We start from the raw sequence: 18,007 nt of genomic DNA on the forward strand, positions 1-18,007 counted from the left end.
CCTTCTGTATCAGGTTACTCCCTAGTAACCTAGTTTGGAACATCAGAGCTGACTGAATGGTTAATAATATTCTCAAAAGAAGACCACACAAAAAAGAAGATTTAAAAAGAAGCGCAGTGGAAATTCTGTCAGAAGTGGGTCTGTCCCATGAAAGCTTACCATCTAATCATTTTGTTAGTCTTTAAAGTGCTACAGGAGTGCTTTTTTGTTTTGTGACAATCCTATTTCTTCATACAGTTCATGTGGTATATAACACAGCCAAAACCCACCCAAAGGTTATAATCCTATGTCTGGGATCTTAATCGGTTAAAAGAAACTGTAGTGTTTTGTGTGTATCTAACCAATAATGTGCTTCTGCTTTCCATGGGCTGCAGCATTTATTGTAAGAGGAGTATCTCTGCAGAACATCTGTGAAGTAGTTGCCATTGTGTTTCAATTCAGATGCAGAAGGGAGAGGATGCAGAATAGCAGAGCTGGCAAAAACTGACATCTTTGAATGTTGCCCCTCCACCAATCAGAGCTCTTAGGTTATGTCTACACCACAGTGATCTTTCGAAAGAAGCCCTTCTGGAAGATTTCTTCCAAAAAATCCCATTTTGAAAGAGCACATCCACACACAAAAAAGCGGATCAAAAGATGGATCCACTCTTCTGACAGAGAGTATCCACACAGCTCCTGCTCTTTTGACAGAATGGGCCAGGGATAGAAAAATCCGGTGCCATGAAGAGTGCTCTTTTGGGAAAAAAATGACCGTGGAGCATCTCCACATACTTTTTTTTGAAAGAAGGTTTCAAAAGGAGGCGCTGTTCCTGATCCAAGAGTGGAAGATGGCTTTTGGAAGAAGAGCTGTGTTCGTTTGATTTCGGATCAAAAGAACACATTTTGTGTGGGACGCTCAGCACGTTCTTTCATAAAAGAGCCTGATTTTCCGAAAGCACTTGCTAGTATAGAAGCAGCCTTAATGTTCATAAAAACTACAGTTTGGTACTTTCAGTCAAGCTGATATACAACTGTAGCATCCATAAACCACAAACCATACCACAATGCAATTCCTCCTACAAAACAGATAGCACAAATACCTCACATCCAAAAACCCAAAGACCTGCCACTATCCTCAGCTTCCCCCTGCCCACAAAAAAAAAACAAAAACCTCCACAAACCAAGCACCACAGGAAAAAATGTAATTTACTAAAGCAAGTACTTAAGTTATTCATTCAGAAGCTGCGTACCCATGCATGCCCCATGTTCTGTGGGAATTGCTGTATTCTTGGGTCTTTTGAAATCCAAGCTACTTCTGAAGAGGCTTAGATCTGGACCAGAAGTCTTTTTCTGAGCACCCAACTTGGGGAATGTTCCCTGTGACAGTCACATGAAGATGTAGCTATTATTCTATCTGGTTGTTAGAAGAGCTTTTTTGCCATTACTATTTTATTACTTTGTCTGCACTTTCAGCACCTTGTGAATAACCTTGTACAGTGTGGAGATACCACATCCTCAGCTGTTCTAAAAATGTCCTCATGAAGACATGACACGTGTGGTCAAGAAATATAAAAATAAGGACAGAGTCCTACACTGAAAACATTTTCAGCCCAAGATTTTATTCTGCCTATATTCTGACATCAGTGGGATGATCTAGGTTCTTACACTTTTGAAAAAATCAGGCTACTTATTCAGGTGCCTATCTTTAGGCATCCATTGAGAAGCTTGGTGATCTAGCTACTTATTTTCATCTTTCTGTAATGCCTGTGACTTAAGTGTCAGAGAACTTTCCTGAACTCTCACAAATACTTTGCCAGACACTCTTTTGCCTAGAGGATATTTGGCCTTACCTAGGGGATCTATGGAAACAGTAAAACCAAGATTTTTTTCCATTTTGATTTTGTTCTTCCATGTATTTTTATTGTTTTAATTGTAATCCTGACTAGTGACCCTCTGTTAAAGGGGATGGATGAAAACAGTTAAGAACCATAGGCACATCATGGCATATGTCTACAATAGGCCCAGCTCTGCATCATGACCTTCTACCAACTTGAAGTGGAGATATCATGAAGGAATATTTCTCCCTTCCCAGAAAGGCAAGAGTGAGAGAAAAGGGGCCCTTACATCCTCCACTGGAATAATAGCAGTGCTCTGCTTTCCTTTTGAGAGCTGCAGGGGTGGCATCTGGAGTTAACTTTCTTTTTCTGGTGAGGCGGTGACCCCACTATTTACCCCAGCTCTGGGGTTGTGTCAACATACGTGTGTGGCCAGGCCTACTGCATTCCTCTCTTCCAGCCACACATCAAGTCCTGGGGAGTTATGATGTGTAGGACCTGCAGAGCAATGTATCTGGGAGCTACCGTAGCTCGTGCTTGTTTGGAGCAGTGCAGTGTCTCCCTAGAGTGGTGCCTAGATGATCTAGAGATTAACCAGTCTTCTACAGCCTTAGCTGGGAGCCATGTAGCATTTAGCTCATGTAGCAGCAGCTCAATCATTTAATTCCAGGGATCCCTGGATTGATCCTCTCCACCAATGAGTGGGGTCTGTCAGCATGACATTAACACTCCATTTAGCTGAACAGGGACCTTCACATCTCTTGTCCCTGTTCCTTCAGGCCCTCTACTGACTCAGGCACTCATCACTGTGTGGGTTACACTTGAGTCACATTTTTAAGTTTTTCTTTGAAATTGCAAGGGCCATTTTATTTTTAATGAAAGCTGAGATTCTGGGAAGTGTCTAGAGTGACTATACTCAGGTTGGCCTGGCCCAGTAAAATACCGGGCATAAGAAAATAGACAGTGTAGTGACCCCTGGGTGCTAGGGCAAGAGATGTGATGATAAAAGACCTGAACAGTATAGTTGCTTAGAAATTTGGGGTTGTCAGGGCTCCCACCTTCCTCAGGAGCCTGCCCAGGGAAAAGTCAGAGCGTCAGGCAGTTCAGGGAACCTCAGGAATTACATGTACAAACCACTGAAATGGAATACCACTTCTCAATGAAAATTTTGGACTCTGCAACAATTACCGTGGAATATCCCTCCTAAGCATCACTGGTAAACTGTTCGCTCGTGTCATCCTCGGCAGACTCCAGAAGATTGCTGAGAGGGTGCATCCCGAATCACAGTGCGGATTCTGCACAGAGAGATCTACCACTGACATGGTCTTCTCTCTGAGGCAGCTGCAGGAGAAATGCAGGGAGCAGAGGAAGGCACTCTATATTGCCTTCATCGACATGACCAAAGCCTTCGACTTGGTCAGCAGGGATGGACTGTTCAAACTGCTCCACAAGATAGGCTGTCCACCACGGTTACTCAAGATGATCCAGTCCTTCCATGAAGACATGAGAGGAATCATCAAATATGATGGCACATTACTGGATGTTTTCAGCATCAGGAGCGGCGTCAAACAAGGATGCGTCCTTGCTCCGACATTGTTCGGGATCTTCTTTGCACTCCTCCTAAAGCATGCCTTTGGATCTTCAACAGAGGGAATCTTTTTGCACACAAGATCTGATGGGAAACAGTTTAATCTTGCAAGGCTGAAAGCTAAATCTAAGGTGCGGGAAGTCCTCATCAGAGGTATGCTGTTCGCAGATGACACTGCTGTAGTGTCACACACAGAAGATCAGCTTCAGAAACTGCTGGATCAGTTCTCCAAAGCATGCAAGGACTTTGGGCTTTCCATCAGCCAAAAGAAGACAAATGTACTTGATCAGGATGTTACTGAACCTCCATCAATCAGCACTGACAACTATATGTTAGAGGTCGTCCACAAGTTCGTTTACCTCGGGTCCACCATCACTGACACCCTGTCATTGGAGACTGAGCTAAATAGGATGATCGGAAAAGCGGCCACAACTCTGTCCAGACTCAGCAAGAGAGTGGAATAACATCAAGTTGTACACCCACACCAAAATGCAAGTCTACAGAGCCTGCATCCTCAGCACCCTCCTTTACGGCAGTGAGTCTTGGACCCTGTACGCCTGCCAGGAAAAGAGGCTGAACGTCTTCCACTTGCGCTGACTCAGGTGCATCCTTGGAATATCATGGAAGGACAGAGTGTCCAAAACTGCCGTCCTTGAGCAAGCTGGAATCTCAACCATGCACACCCTCCTCAGGCAGCGGCGGTTCCGCTGGCTTGACCACATCTACAGGATAAATGATGGAAGGATCCCAAAAGACATCCTGTATGGTGAGCTAGCCTCTGGCAAAAGACCTCCCGGACGCCCCCAGTTGCGCTACAAAGGTGTTTGCAAGAGGGACCTCAGGGAGGTAGACATCGAGCCGGACAGCTGGGAGGAGCTGGCAGACGATTGCAGCAGATGGAGGCAGGAACTACACAAGCGCCTTCAGAAGTGGGAGATGAGGATCAGACAGCTAGCAGAGAAGCGAGCCCACAGAAAGCACAGTAAGGACCTGCCAGACACCCATTACACATGCAACAGATGCAGGAAGGACTGTCACTCTCGTGTGGGCCTTCACATTCACAGTCGACACTGCAAATGATGATCCCAAATGGAACTATGAAGGGCGCAATCCATAGTCTACGTAGACTGAAGGATGCCTACTACATGCCTACTACAGGTCTTTTCCCTGAGTGGTTACAGTTAATTTATAGTAAGTCAGAATTATGAATACCTCAAATGATTCCATCACATGTAAACTTGTCTGCAGCTATTTTAATCTGCAATTTTGGTGTCCATTCATTTAGCTTGTTAGGCCTCTGAATTTTTTCAGTCTTCTTTATCATTAACTACCTTAGTTCATTTTTGCCACCTACAAATTTTGCCGCTTATCTGTTAATATATACAACACCTGGAGTTCCATATAGTTACTTTGGTACATCAGTGTTAACTTTTTGCCATATTTGAAATTAACCATTTATTTCTACCTCATGTTTGCTGTTTTTTCAAATCCTAACCAGTGACAGTACTTCATCTTTCACCCATAACAACTTAAGGTTCTTTAATTGCCTCCTGAGTTGATTTCATCATAGGCTATGGTAATATGACATCATTTACAACAGTGATGCAGGAGTGCTGCTGTAGCACTTTTGGGGAAGATGCTCGAAGATGACAGGAGAGAGCTCTTCCTTAATAACTTGACTTAATAACTCCTGCTTCCGGAAGAGATGGTAGCTATGGTGGTGGTAGAAGCTCTGGACTGACACTTAGGCCGTTTCTACACTAGCCAAAAACTTCGAAATGGCCACGCAAATGGCCATTTCAAAGTTTACTGATGAAGCGCTGAAATACATGTTCAGTGCCTCATTAGCATGCGGGCGGCCACGGCACTTCGAAATTGACATGACATGGCCCGCCGCTTGGCTCGTCCATAGGAATAAGGGGACTTCAAAGTAGCTGGGGTCCTCTTGAAAAGGAGCCCCGTCTAGACGAGGCTAGTTTTTGGCTAGTGTAGACATAGCCTTAGACCGGTATAACTTACATCACTCAGGGATATGAAATATTCACACCCTCAAGTGGAGTAAGTAGTATAGACCTAGACATAAACTTTTTGAAAGTCCAGGTGAATACCTGCCTGCTCTCCTTTGTCTACAATGTTTTTGAAATGCTCAGACAATTCTAGCAGATTAAAGAGACATAATTTTCTTTTAAAGAGGCTGTGTTGATTTGTTGCATGCGGTTACTGACATAACTCTTTTTAATTAGACAACTTAGTCATTTAGATCTAAGTTGGACAAAAGGCTGAAGCATACGATGTAAGGCACAATCTTGCACAGCAAAGGGATGTAGTGGATGATGAAATAAGTCTTATCCAGTTCCAGTCTCTGAAACTGAACGAGTACAATGAAACAGTTGTGGAGGTAGTTAAGTTCAGCTCAGGAACTCCTGAACACTTGTGCTTCAGAGAGATTTGCACAAGCAGTATTAGAGAAATTCTTTTTCTGGGGAGGGTTCAAGTATGACTCATATCCCAAGGGAGTTTTAGTGCTCTAAGGAGAACAGTAGATATTTAAGTGGTTAGAATAACCTGAGTAGCTCCACTTGTGATCTCTCAAGGCTCAAATATTTGACGCAGCACATTGCCCTGAAAGGAGGCACACAGGTGTTGGAAGAACATATTTTAAATGTGTTTTATTTAGAAATATGTGTTATTTTATGGGTCAAATTTTGCTGAAGGCACTTCGGAGGAATCCAGTGCCTCTGAATTACCCAGGTTCTGAAAACAAAATCTATTCTGGTTGAGAGATACAGTTTCCTGAGAGTAATTACGCCCGCCACCCTGCATATGTCTAGACTAGGATAGAAGTGCCGTGATTGTTAAAGCATTAGCTAACATGCTTTAACAGCATTACGTATACCCTCATGTAGACAAGGTATGTTGTATTCTAATGTGTAGAGGCTGGTCCCCACTGGCTGTCTAATGGAATCCATATCAGATTCATGTTTGCATTGTTGAGGTGTAATTTACATGGAAAAGGAGGAAGCAAGCATGTGTGGTACAGAGGTAAATTTAGTTTTTAAAAAGAGATTTGCTATGTAATTAGTTAATGAATTAGAGTTTGAAGATGAAGAAGGGGTATCCAAGTTTTAGATTTTATTAAATCATGATGAACAGTTGAGAGGTATAGTTCCAATTAAGTAAGCTGCTAGTGGACTGAACACTTCTCAGATGATAACTTGAAGAGGTTCTTTTCCTTCACCATTGAGCTATAATTGGAGATACACATCTCCTAGAGCTGGAAGGGACCTCAGGAGGTCATCTAGTCCAGTCCCCTGCCCTCTTAGCAGGACCAAGCAGCACCAGTGGCATCTATTTGCCCCAATCCCTAAATGGCTTCCTCAAGGATTGAGCTCACAACCCTGGGTTTAGTAGGGCAATACTCAAGCCACTGAGCAATCCCTCCCCCGAACAAATGCAGGCATTAAGTTAATTAAGACACATCAACACCATGGCAGACTCAGGACTCCATCAACCATTTATCAACACCTTTAGTATTTCACTTGCACTTGATGAGTGAAAAGTGTTTTGTTATTCCAGACAGACTAATCCTGGAGTGTAATTAAGCCATATTGAAAGGCTGTATCAGCTCCCAATGAAAACACTATAAATTTTCAAGTGAGCTAAGTCTAACTGATAAAATCTTTACTGGCAACTGCTTGTTTACGTGCTGATTACTATCTATGACACCAGAGGGTTTCCAACAGAAGCACTGACACATGTTTTAATTAAAATGAGGTATCTCAGATGGTTTGCCAATAAAAAAATGAAGTCAGGGAACATTGCACACAAAGGCTTTTCCTGTGTTTCTTGGAATCTTCAAAGTCAGATGAACTGACCCATTTACCATATTAGGCACATCATGGAGAGAGAAAAGAGACCTTGTCCCAATGCTCAACCTGAGAGACTTCTGCCCACGTCAGCACTAGGCTGAGTCATAATAGGAGGGATCTCAGCAATCTGGATTTCATTTTCACGGAGAACTAAAGCTTTCAATTAAATTACTTGCAGTCAGCTCTTCTGGAACTGTTTTGGGATCACTGAATGAGTAAGTAGCACTTGGCCATAGCTTCATTCATGTAGTATGATGTTATTATTATCCTTTCTAAATCTTTATTGAGGTTTGGGGCCTGAGGGGTACATCTAAGAAGGTGAAAGAATGGGAGGCTGGAAGAGGACAGAAAGGAAAGAGTGGTTTCTTTTGCAAGACACAGAGCTATGCCATGAAATAGGAGGAAGAACCAGGGCCCTTTCCCAGACTTCAGCTGGTTGCCAGAGGACAAATAGGTGTTTTTCGCCCCGATGACAAACTGAAAAGAAATGGGAAAAAAGAGGGACGATAATTTCCTGACTGCCATTCACTACCTGTGCTCCCCAACAGTACAGCTATGCTTCCTTTCACTTTGAAATGTTCCACTGTATAGGCTTGTCTATACTAAGTGGAAGATTGACCTGGTCAGGGTTGAACTTCTGGAGTTCGATTTTGCACATCTGGTGAAGACAAGGCAAAATTCATCTCTCTGGGGTCAGCAGTCAACCCCTATATTCCACTCTATCATGTGAAGTAAGAAAGGTCAGTGGAAGAGTATGGCTAATAGGTGTTCACCAGGGAAATAAGTTGATTCTGATATGTCAATTCTAGCTACATAAATTCCGTAGTTAGAATTGTGTACTGAAATTGACTTATTTCCCTAGTATAGACTTAGCCTTAGATACAGAACATGCTGGAGGAAGACGCAAGCAGCTCAATAATCCTTTCTCCTTTATGATACTCAAGGTTAATCTGTGCTAAAAAGTGGGACAAATGAATGAACAGAAATATCATTTTATCCCTAAAGCAGAGGATAGGGGGTCAGAAGAGTTGGGTTCTGTGCCAGAGGGGGGCTGTTAAGGTTTAATTTACTACTGTTTCTAAAATGTTTTAAGATTCTGTGATGGAAAGAGGTATGATATTAGTGCCACGTGTTATAGTTATAACCAGGGTGAGTAGCAGGTTGAAACATCCTCATGCTGGACAACTTGGCAAGTTTGAGAAATTTTACCCCATGTATAATTAAGAAAAAGGAAGATTTCAAAAATTATGACAAACAAAAACTGTTACAATCTTTAATAGCTCAGGACTAAGTAATGACCTACAGTTCTCAGAATGTGTAAAAGTTCAGTTTGAATAGTCAGTGAAAAGTCTGGATATTTTTCTGAACTATATGTGCACTTTAGTTTCCAAATTGTGCTGGAAAATCCTTTAGGTACCAGCTATTTTTCCTAATTTCCAGCAGTTCTTTTTCTCACCCTGATTAGAATCAAAAAGCCCAGAGGCATAAACCAAAAACTTACAAACAGTAATAAAATATCAACCCCTACATGGACACTTTGTCACCAGTTGGTAACACGCAAACCATAAGTAGTAGGAATGTAAATTATATTGTCTACATGCAATTTTTTTCATGAAGGTAACCTTTGATTCTTTATATTCCAAACATTTACATATTGTACATATTAAAAGCTGAACAAAAATATTTTTTCAGTTAAGAAGCTCAACAACAGCAACAAATCTCCTATTTCAGTTAGTTCTAGTCACGATTAATATTACCATCCTAATGAATTGCCACATATGTGATCCATTGTTTAAACCCTTCATCTTTCACTGTAGACATATGTTTAGACAAGCATATGCTATGCACACCATGACATGCATTTTTAATGTCCTGAGAGCAGCTTTTCTTAAGTTGACATGCTGAGGGTTTTTCCCCCTGATCCTGTATTAACTAGTTAATGTTTGTTAGGTACTTAGAAGATGTAAAGATCATCTTAACATTTCACTAGCTCACTATATGTTGTGTGTTAGTGATCAGAGACAGAATAAATTTGAAGGAATGAAAATTTGTGAGTTCAGCAGTGATATGGTCTCTCCATGCTATTTTGCTTTATTCCACAACTTTCCATGGCTGTGTCTACACTAGCCCAAATCTTCATGGCCATGCAAATAACCTATTTGCAGATAGGAATAAGGGGATTTTGAAGTTGAGCGGGGTTCTATGAGCAGATAGGAATTAGGGGATTTCAAGGTTGGTGGGGTCCTTTCAAAAAGGATTCCCATCTGGACGAGCTGTGTGTCAGCGAAAAGCAGCAATTTTGAAGAGCCATGGCTGGCGACATGCTAATGAATATGCATTTCAGTGCCTCATTAGTAATCTTCGAAATGGCCATTTGCATCGCCATTTCAAAGATTTGGGCTAGCGTAGACGTAGCCCATAATGTTTAAAAATGTCTCTAACTTTCTACTTTAAAAATGCTTATTGTGTCCATTGCTTCTTTGACTAAGACAGGGACCAGCAACCTCTGGCACAGGTGCCAAGAGTGGCACACAAGATGATTTTCATAGGCACGTGGGGTGGGAGCTCAGCCCTCCTCTCCCATGCAGTTGGGAGCTTGCTCAAAGTCATGCCGCCCGCAGATTAACAAAAGACCAGCTAATGCTACCAACAATGACCTAAATGGTAAAGCTCCGCATCATTATTTATTAATTAAAGTAGGACAATTAGTGACTTTAAAACATATCAATGGCACTCAAATTGTACACAGAGGTTAAAAGGTCAAATTTCAGCACTCTGCCTTGGAAAAGTGGCTGACCCCAATCTAAGCTGTTGTGCTGCTGTCCAGATAAAGTAGCCTTCAGAAAGCTGTATCTAGTAAAACAATGGTCTCTGCAAAGGTAGGAACACAGCCTCTTTCCCCCTCCATTTTCATGTGTGAACTGTGAACATCAAACCCACCAGGATCACGTACAGCATCATAGAAGATTGCTTTTTCTAAGGTATGCGGAACATTTTGCTGGAGTCAAGGGATATTTCAAATACACTGAGAATTTAGGGTATGTTGAACTCAGTCAGGAACTCACCTAACAGTATCCCAAAATGGGCACACTGTTGTGCAGACAAAACAGGGTTTATGTGCAAACGTATCTTCACCATTCGCAGCTCTGTATCGTCTCTGCATGTGTTATTCCTGCCAGACCTAATATGCATGCAGGGATTAGGTAAGCAAGGGGAGCTCCATTAGTGTCATTGCCAATTTGGAGGTGTCATACCTGCCGAGATTTATACAAATTATTTCTGAAAATACAAACATTTTCTTTAACTGATTTTTATGTTTGCGAATGTTTTACATATGACTGTGAACTACAGCTGAACAGCAATATACCTTTCACCCAGCAGTGGTGAGTCAGATACAAGCTGCATCAAAATTGTCAGTGGTGTCAAGTGGATATATATTGAAGGGTGACTGGAGAGTATGTGGGTGTGTTCAAAAGGAGGGCAGCTGGGTATCTGGGGATGAGTGGGTGGATGATGAAGACGGTTGGGAGCTGTGGTTTGGGCAGTGTGTGCTGGAGGTGGCTGCGGGAGTCGGGTGGAAGCAAAGCTCAATGGTTTTGTGGAGGTAGCTGGGAGAAGAGGAAGTTAACTGGGAACTGAAGGAAACCGTGACGTACCTAAGTGAAGCTGGGTTGATTCAGGTGTCCAGTTAAGGAGGAAAATCCTTCAAAATAGACAGAACAATCAGGAGCAGAAAAGGAAATAAGAGAGAGGATGGACCTGCTGTAAAATGGCTGCCCAAAACTAGGCAATGGAGACCTAAGAACTGAAGATGGCCTGGAAAAAGTGGACCTTTACTGAGGCAAAGGGAAGTTCAAAAGGTAGTCTGCTCTCTGCTCAGCCAGTGGGAAGACTGGTTTGTTCACCTGAGTAAGGAAATACCCAAGTTTTTCTCTCCATTTCAGCTCATGATGTGGTAGGAAACCTGGTAGGCAGGAGAGAAATATCAACCTCTCCTGAGGGGAAAAGTAAGTTTGGAAATGAAATTGAGACACAATACTCAGACCTAAGTGGTTCAGGAACCAAACTGGTGATCAATATTAGCCAAAAAAACTACTGTCGTGTGACTTTGTTGCTTGTATAGTGTATATGAATATTTGAAGAGCATGGCAGGACATATCAAGTTACATATGTATTACTGTACAGTATATATAAATAATTCTCTCAGCAAAATGATTGACAAACTTATTTTATCAACTACATTGGGCTACTCACATATTAAAGTATCCAGATTGTTTAATAACTTAGTTTGGTTAATAATTACATTGCTCAGAGTTTTAATATGTTGTGTTGCAAAGAGCAGCAGAAGATACTTTAATGAGCCATTTGTGGTTTATGAACCTCAATCTGCATACCTCTGGAAGAGAGGTGGGCATATAGGCAGCACATGGGTTGTGTATGAAGGGTCACATGCTGCTCTGAGTCCGTGGAGCGGGAGAGGAAATTGGTCACATCACATCACTCTCTCAGGCAGCCTGTGGTCGTGCTGCCTTGGAGAGAGAGAAGAGACACAGCTCTGCTTGAGACAGAGCCCCCAAGGGCACAATTTATGGGGAGACTAAGAGGTTTGTGTTCTCCTCTACCCCAAAGTTTGAACCGTTGTATTTCATACTTGTGGCTGATTAAAGCTCATGCCCTTGCTCCAGAGGCAGTACTTAACTGCAATGGAGCTTGCCCGCATCCCAGCTTTGCCTTTGGCATAGGGAGTTTAAGATTAAGGTGAGATAACAAAAGACATGTCATTCACGTAATTGAAGCATCCCTAGATGATCAGTAAAACATTGCTCCACTTAAAGTATGGGGGAAAAAAGAGGGGGAATAAACAGCAGTGTGCTCCTGGGATCTACATTTGGACCACTTCTGTTCAACTTACTCATCAATGGTCCTGGAAAAGGGGTAAACATGTGAGGTGGCCAAATTTACAGTTGATATAAAATTACTCAAAATAGTTAAGTCCAAAGGTGACTGCAAAGAGTTATAAAGGGACTGGACAAAACTGGATGACTGGGCAACACAAACGTGGACAGAATTCAACATTGATAAATGCAAAGGAAGGCACGTGGAAAAAATATAATCCCAATTATACATTCAAAAATGATGGGGTCTGAAATAGCTGTTACTCCTCAAGAAAGAGATCTTGGAATCATTGTGGATAGTTTGCTGAACACATCTGCTCAATGTGCAGTGGCAATCTAAAAAGATAACAGAATATTGGGAAGCATTATGAAAGGAATTGTAATAAGAGAAAAGTCATGGTATGCTCACATCTTGAATAGCACACGCAGAACTGGTCATCCCACCTTAAAACAAAAGATATATTGTATTTGGAAATGGTAAAGAAAAGACAAAAGAAATAATTAGGGATAAGGACCAGCTCCCACATGAGATGAGATAAAAAAGACTGGTTTTTTTTCTGATTGAAAAAGAAATAACTAAAGGGTAAGGGATAGGTTAGACGTCTAGAAAATCAAGAATGGTGTGGAAAAATAGAATAGGGAAATGTCACTTACTCTTTCACTAACATTACACAACAAGCTCACCCAATGACATTTACAGGCAGCAGATTTAAAACAAACAAACTAAATTATTTCTTCATGATCGACCTGTGGAACTGTATGCTAGGGGATGGTGGAAAAGCCCAAATTATAACGGCATTAGGGTTAGGGTCCCGCAGGGGGTGCGGACTCCTTGCTGCTGGTACTGGCCCTCACTCGTCCACTGGACCACTTTGCATGGGTGGAGCATGGGTGGAGCAAGGGCAGGGCACAAGAGGGTCTTGAGGTGGAGGAAGGTTGTTCCAGTCCTTCCTTGGGCTGATGTGGGGCAAGTGGCTGATGTCCCTCCCCTCTGTTGTCTCCCCCACCAATCACCTCTGGATGTATGGGTTGTCCTTTGAAGCCTGTGTCAAGTGAGCCCCGCCTTTACCTGGCATGGGACACTGACATTTCATTCATTCTTTGCACTACTACTGTTTTATAAGGGTGTTTCTTAGCCCTCTTCTGAGGTGGGTTTTCTTTCTGTTCCTTCTTGTGACCAGCTGACACTATCCTGATGGAATCCCTGTTTAGGTCTCCAGAGTAAGACACCAGACCCACGGCTGAAAGGATGCAACGGTTTTCATAGATCCTGGTCTCTAGAATTTTTCTCTTTTCATTTTTCTGAATCTTTACCCCCTCATGTGAATTACTAGTCATAGAGGTTTGGTACATGGCTCATTTAAAAAAAAAACTCCTGTTTAAATTATGATTTGTTATGAGCAGTCAAAGAAGCAAGGACAGAACCAGTCAGACTCTGCCTGCTATAACCCCATAGCAACAATTTGGATCAGCAAAAGGAAAAGATTTCAATTTGTAGTGAATGTGAGATTCTGTGATTAACTCAAGTAAAGAGAACCTGTTTATCTCTGTAATAGGATGCAAAATGTTCAGCAGAGGAGCCATTTATTACACAGCAGGTAATTAAACAATATCCTGGGCTTCAGAAACTTCAGTACACACAGTAAATACGGTTTCTCCAGTCATACATTAAACTTGTGGATACAGGATAACACACTGATGAATAAAGCAGGAACATAGCAGACTAGGCATACTGGAGAAAGCTGGAAAACTCAATTACCACTGAAAGCTAAATTTTAGGACAGGTGCTCAGATCTGCTGATGATATGCAAAGTACTAGATAGAGGTTAATAGTATTAACATTAAATGCAATGTATGAAACTAGCTTCAGGATTGGATACAGTAGCATTTTTTCTATGGAGAACTATAGTAATTATGCAGGAAAAATTGGCTTCTATTGTTTAGACTTCTTTTTGTAAACTGACTCAAAACCCTTTTCCAACTACTTGTATTTATGAACTTCACATGATTCAATTGTTTTGTTTCCATGGTGTATTAGTAACATTGTTCTCCTTATACATAGTCATAGCAGGGTCTTTGTATCCCTGATTTTGTACCTGAAATCTCTGTTTATCCCTCCTTTCCCTTTCTTGTAAAACTGACATTCTAGTCAACAAACTGTTAGCCAAAGAGAACAAGACTATGCCTGATCCTGTCATTGCCACTTATTGAACTGGAGTGTCCACCTTGGAATCACGAGAGGGTCTCAATCTGTGGAACAGAAGATCAATGCCAGAAATAAAATTGGTTTCACTTGGAAGTCAACCTGCTGGATTAGCTCCTAAGAGTTTAAGAAATCATTTTACAGAATTAATTTCTTCTTTCCTTTCTTATGGGTGACATTCTTCCTCTAACACAATGCATATGTTACAATATCATTCTCTCCATAACAGAATGGCAAAGGGTTATTTGATTTGTTCATTTGTACGCAGCATTATGTTGGTTCTGCTAAAAGCAGATTCAACTGATGTACATCCTTACTCATTCCACTGAATGTAAACTGACCAACGTAGTTAATATAGTTAAAAAAATGAAATTAACCTTAGTTAGGAGCAAGACTAAATCAAAACCTAGATTCCAAGCTGTAGTAAGACTGGGTGAACTTTGGATCTGGATCTACATTTTGCATCAAGAATCCTGCTAAGATGAGAGGGATAGCATGCACTTGCTGTAATAATAAAATTAGGTCCCAGATGCTTATAGTTGTGTAAGTTGTCTAAGTTCCCACTGTGCATTCTGGAGAAGAAAGCATGTTGTATGCACAGTTTAAAATTCAGTTTGAGCAACTCCACTAGGCTTGCTTAAAAATTTCTGTGTGGTTGCAGTTGAATAAGTTACCTTTCACCTCCTGTCCAAACTGTTACACAGTCTTGCTGTGAGCTCTTCAGCAGAAACCACAATAGATTTTAGGGCTGGCAACGTTTCACTGGAGTGATGAAATTGCTATAAGCACAGGTTCCGCTGCCTTTCCTACAGGTGGAATGGAACTTGTAGTGAATTATGTGTCTGAATTTTGCCAATGTAGTTGCAGCTGCACAGATTTTATTTGTATTGAGAAAGGTAGTTTGAAATCTATTAGCTGCCCCAAGACTGTAGAAGTGTACTGCAGAATAAAACTGATTGTGTGATCATTACCCTGGCTTTAACATTTTAATGTTATTTTCTCTATGCAGCCTTATTTTGCTTTTCTTGGTCTGTCTTTAAGAGCTTTATGGAAAAGGTGGGGAAGCTGATTTTGTTTCAGACATCTGTGCAGTGGTGAAGGGTTTTAAATAATGAAAGTATGTGCTAGGATAATCTGTTAACTCAGAAGTAGGATGTTAAATACATGATTCTTTTAATGACTATTTGTGGGTTTGTTTGAGGCTTGAGCCTTTTGACTACATTTTACTTGCACCGGCATTTATGTTAACTGGCATTATATTTAGATTTCACCCAGTAATATAAGTAAGCAACATTAAAGGAAATTGCAGTTACACAACAATAGTGAATATATTTCCAGCTATCTGTGTATGTAAACAGGGCATGCATTGGAATGTAGTATCTCAAATCTTTCATAGCTCATTAAAAGATTGTATATCAGAACTCTGCATTGAAAATAAGATCAAGCAGATGAATTAGCTGCATTTTGTCAAATTCACTAAGCCTGCTGTTTTTGTGACAGTAATGTGATCATTCCTACACCTTACTACAGTCATTTCCTTTCAAAAATAGGTGCAATGGGCCATACTTGGAGTTGGTGTAAAGAGGCAGCATTCCACAAAAGCCTGAATTAGACCTCCGAGATCTTACAAAGACCCTCCAAATGTATATATTTTACCACTGATCAAATCTTCAAAAAACAGGCTATACTGCTGTTGGTTTAGAAATAGCACTCTTTATATTAAATTAGTACTTTTCCTTTGAAGACAAAGTAAAGGATGTGATTTCTTTGTTACAATGAAGACTATAAGCATTGAGGTGGGATGCACTCAACTAACAAACAGCTGAGTTACTAATATATGTCTTATTCTGAGCCCTCAATGTCAGACTAGCTAATGGAGACTTCAGCAGTTTTACACAACAATTTAGCTGCGACTTGTTTAGAATAAGAGCAGTTCAGAGCATGTCACGCTATTAGATTAGATTGTTAGCTGCTGTAATGGAATAACTTCCTGAAGTGCATCATGTGAGCTGCAGAGACCAGAGTGATTTAAATTTATTTTCAATAATTCTTGTTTCTTCTCATTCTGCCTTTACTGGATGTTTTCTCTCTTTTCATTGAGTTTTAATGGAGAGCAATCTGTATAAATTGGCTGGACAAATATTCCTTTCCAGGCTGTTGTGTGGGAGTCTCAGACAGTACTGTTCCTTTCGTATATACCACCTTTCTATTTCCAGAGATACGAAGAGATAAGAAGTACCTAAAGACCATGGCCTTGTTACTGGAAGGCTAAGGAATAGATCACACATAACACACTGGTCATGGGTAGTGGGTGAACACCTGGCGGGGGGAGACAAATGCCAGTCCCTCCCCTCCCACCTAAGGCCCCATCCCTTCCATGCCCACATGGCCACTGGTCCTTGCCCTGTGCCTCACCTATGCTCCCAGCTCCCTCTCCCAGCCGTCAGAGCAGCTACACAGTCCCATTCCCCATCTCTGATCCTGGGGCAGCCAGGCAAACCCAGCTCCTGCTCAGCCCTTGGAGCTGCTGGAGCAGCCTGGCAGCCATGTGGCTCCGGCTCCACCCCATTCCAGCCTCCAGAGCAGCTGGGCAGCTGTACTGCTCTGACCCCACTATGGTCCCTAGAGAAGCAGGGAAGCCATGCAACTCTCTCCCTGGCCAAGGGAGTAGTCAGGCTGCTGTGCCACATCCCCAGCCCTCTCATCTCTCCAGGCAGCCACAGAGCCCCAGCATTCCTGGCTGGCCAGACCATGGGCAGGGCCGCCAGGGTCTTTTTGGGAAAGCAATATCTTCCCTTGGCTACATAACCTGCCACCGTGACACTGGTGTGCCTTTGGTTCCTGGTTTGCAGACATCCCAGAATTTATCAAGTCAGAACAGGCAGAAAGAAATAAATCACAGAGCACCCAGTGATGTGTTCCACTAAATTGAGACCGTTGATGGTGCTTTTAGAGAGAGGGTTCTTCGTAAATAAAGCCTAGCCAGGTGTGGGCAGATGTCAATAATTTGATCATCATTACAAATGATGCCCTGAACAAATTCCAAGCTGGCTAAATGAGTTCTGCCTGCCTTACCTTCTCCGTATTGTTTTACTGGGCTATAGTATGTTTCCTTTGTTTAAAGTCCTTACATGTTGTGCATTGTTAAACTACATTCTTTCTAGAGCCAGCTGCATACCAGTAGTGGTAAATTTGTATATGAATTTATGAAGTCAAGGGAAGCAGAAGCTAATGACCAAGGAGCAGGAACCTATGAATTCCATACTCTGATATTAGCTCATTTTGTGGCCTTTGCTAAGTCACATAGACAATGGGTGGTGGCTTGTTCCTATGCAGTTGTGTATGGTGAAGAAGAATGAGAGCATGAGGAGCTAGACACAACTGCAGTTTTTGAACTGGAAGTGCTCCAGCCAGTGATAGGTGGTGTGCTGCTTCTCTGATAGTTTGGTCATTTCCTGCAATATCTGTGTAAGACTATATTGCACTAAGAATATGGATTATTGGGGGTTGGGACTGCATGTAACCATTCAGACCTGACGGTGCCAAAGTTTGCAAATGTGCCATATAAGTATTGAATGTTAGGATAATGACGGTTAAGTGGATTTCCTGGGGAATTCCTAAGGGGAAATTAATGCAAA

The 18,007-nt window shown here is 41.8% G+C and overlaps 1 protein-coding gene across 1 annotated transcript in view; it reads left to right on the forward strand.

Moving 5' to 3' along the window:
- Positions 1–18,007, forward strand: part of GRXCR1 (glutaredoxin and cysteine rich domain containing 1) — a 48,456-nt gene that overhangs the window by 11,754 nt on the left and 18,695 nt on the right. The gene's annotated exons all lie outside the window — the stretch shown is intronic.

The sequence above is a fragment of the Carettochelys insculpta genome, chromosome 4 (genome assembly GCF_033958435.1).
Source record: "Carettochelys insculpta isolate YL-2023 chromosome 4, ASM3395843v1, whole genome shotgun sequence".
Lineage (NCBI taxonomy): Eukaryota > Metazoa > Chordata > Testudines > Carettochelyidae > Carettochelys > Carettochelys insculpta.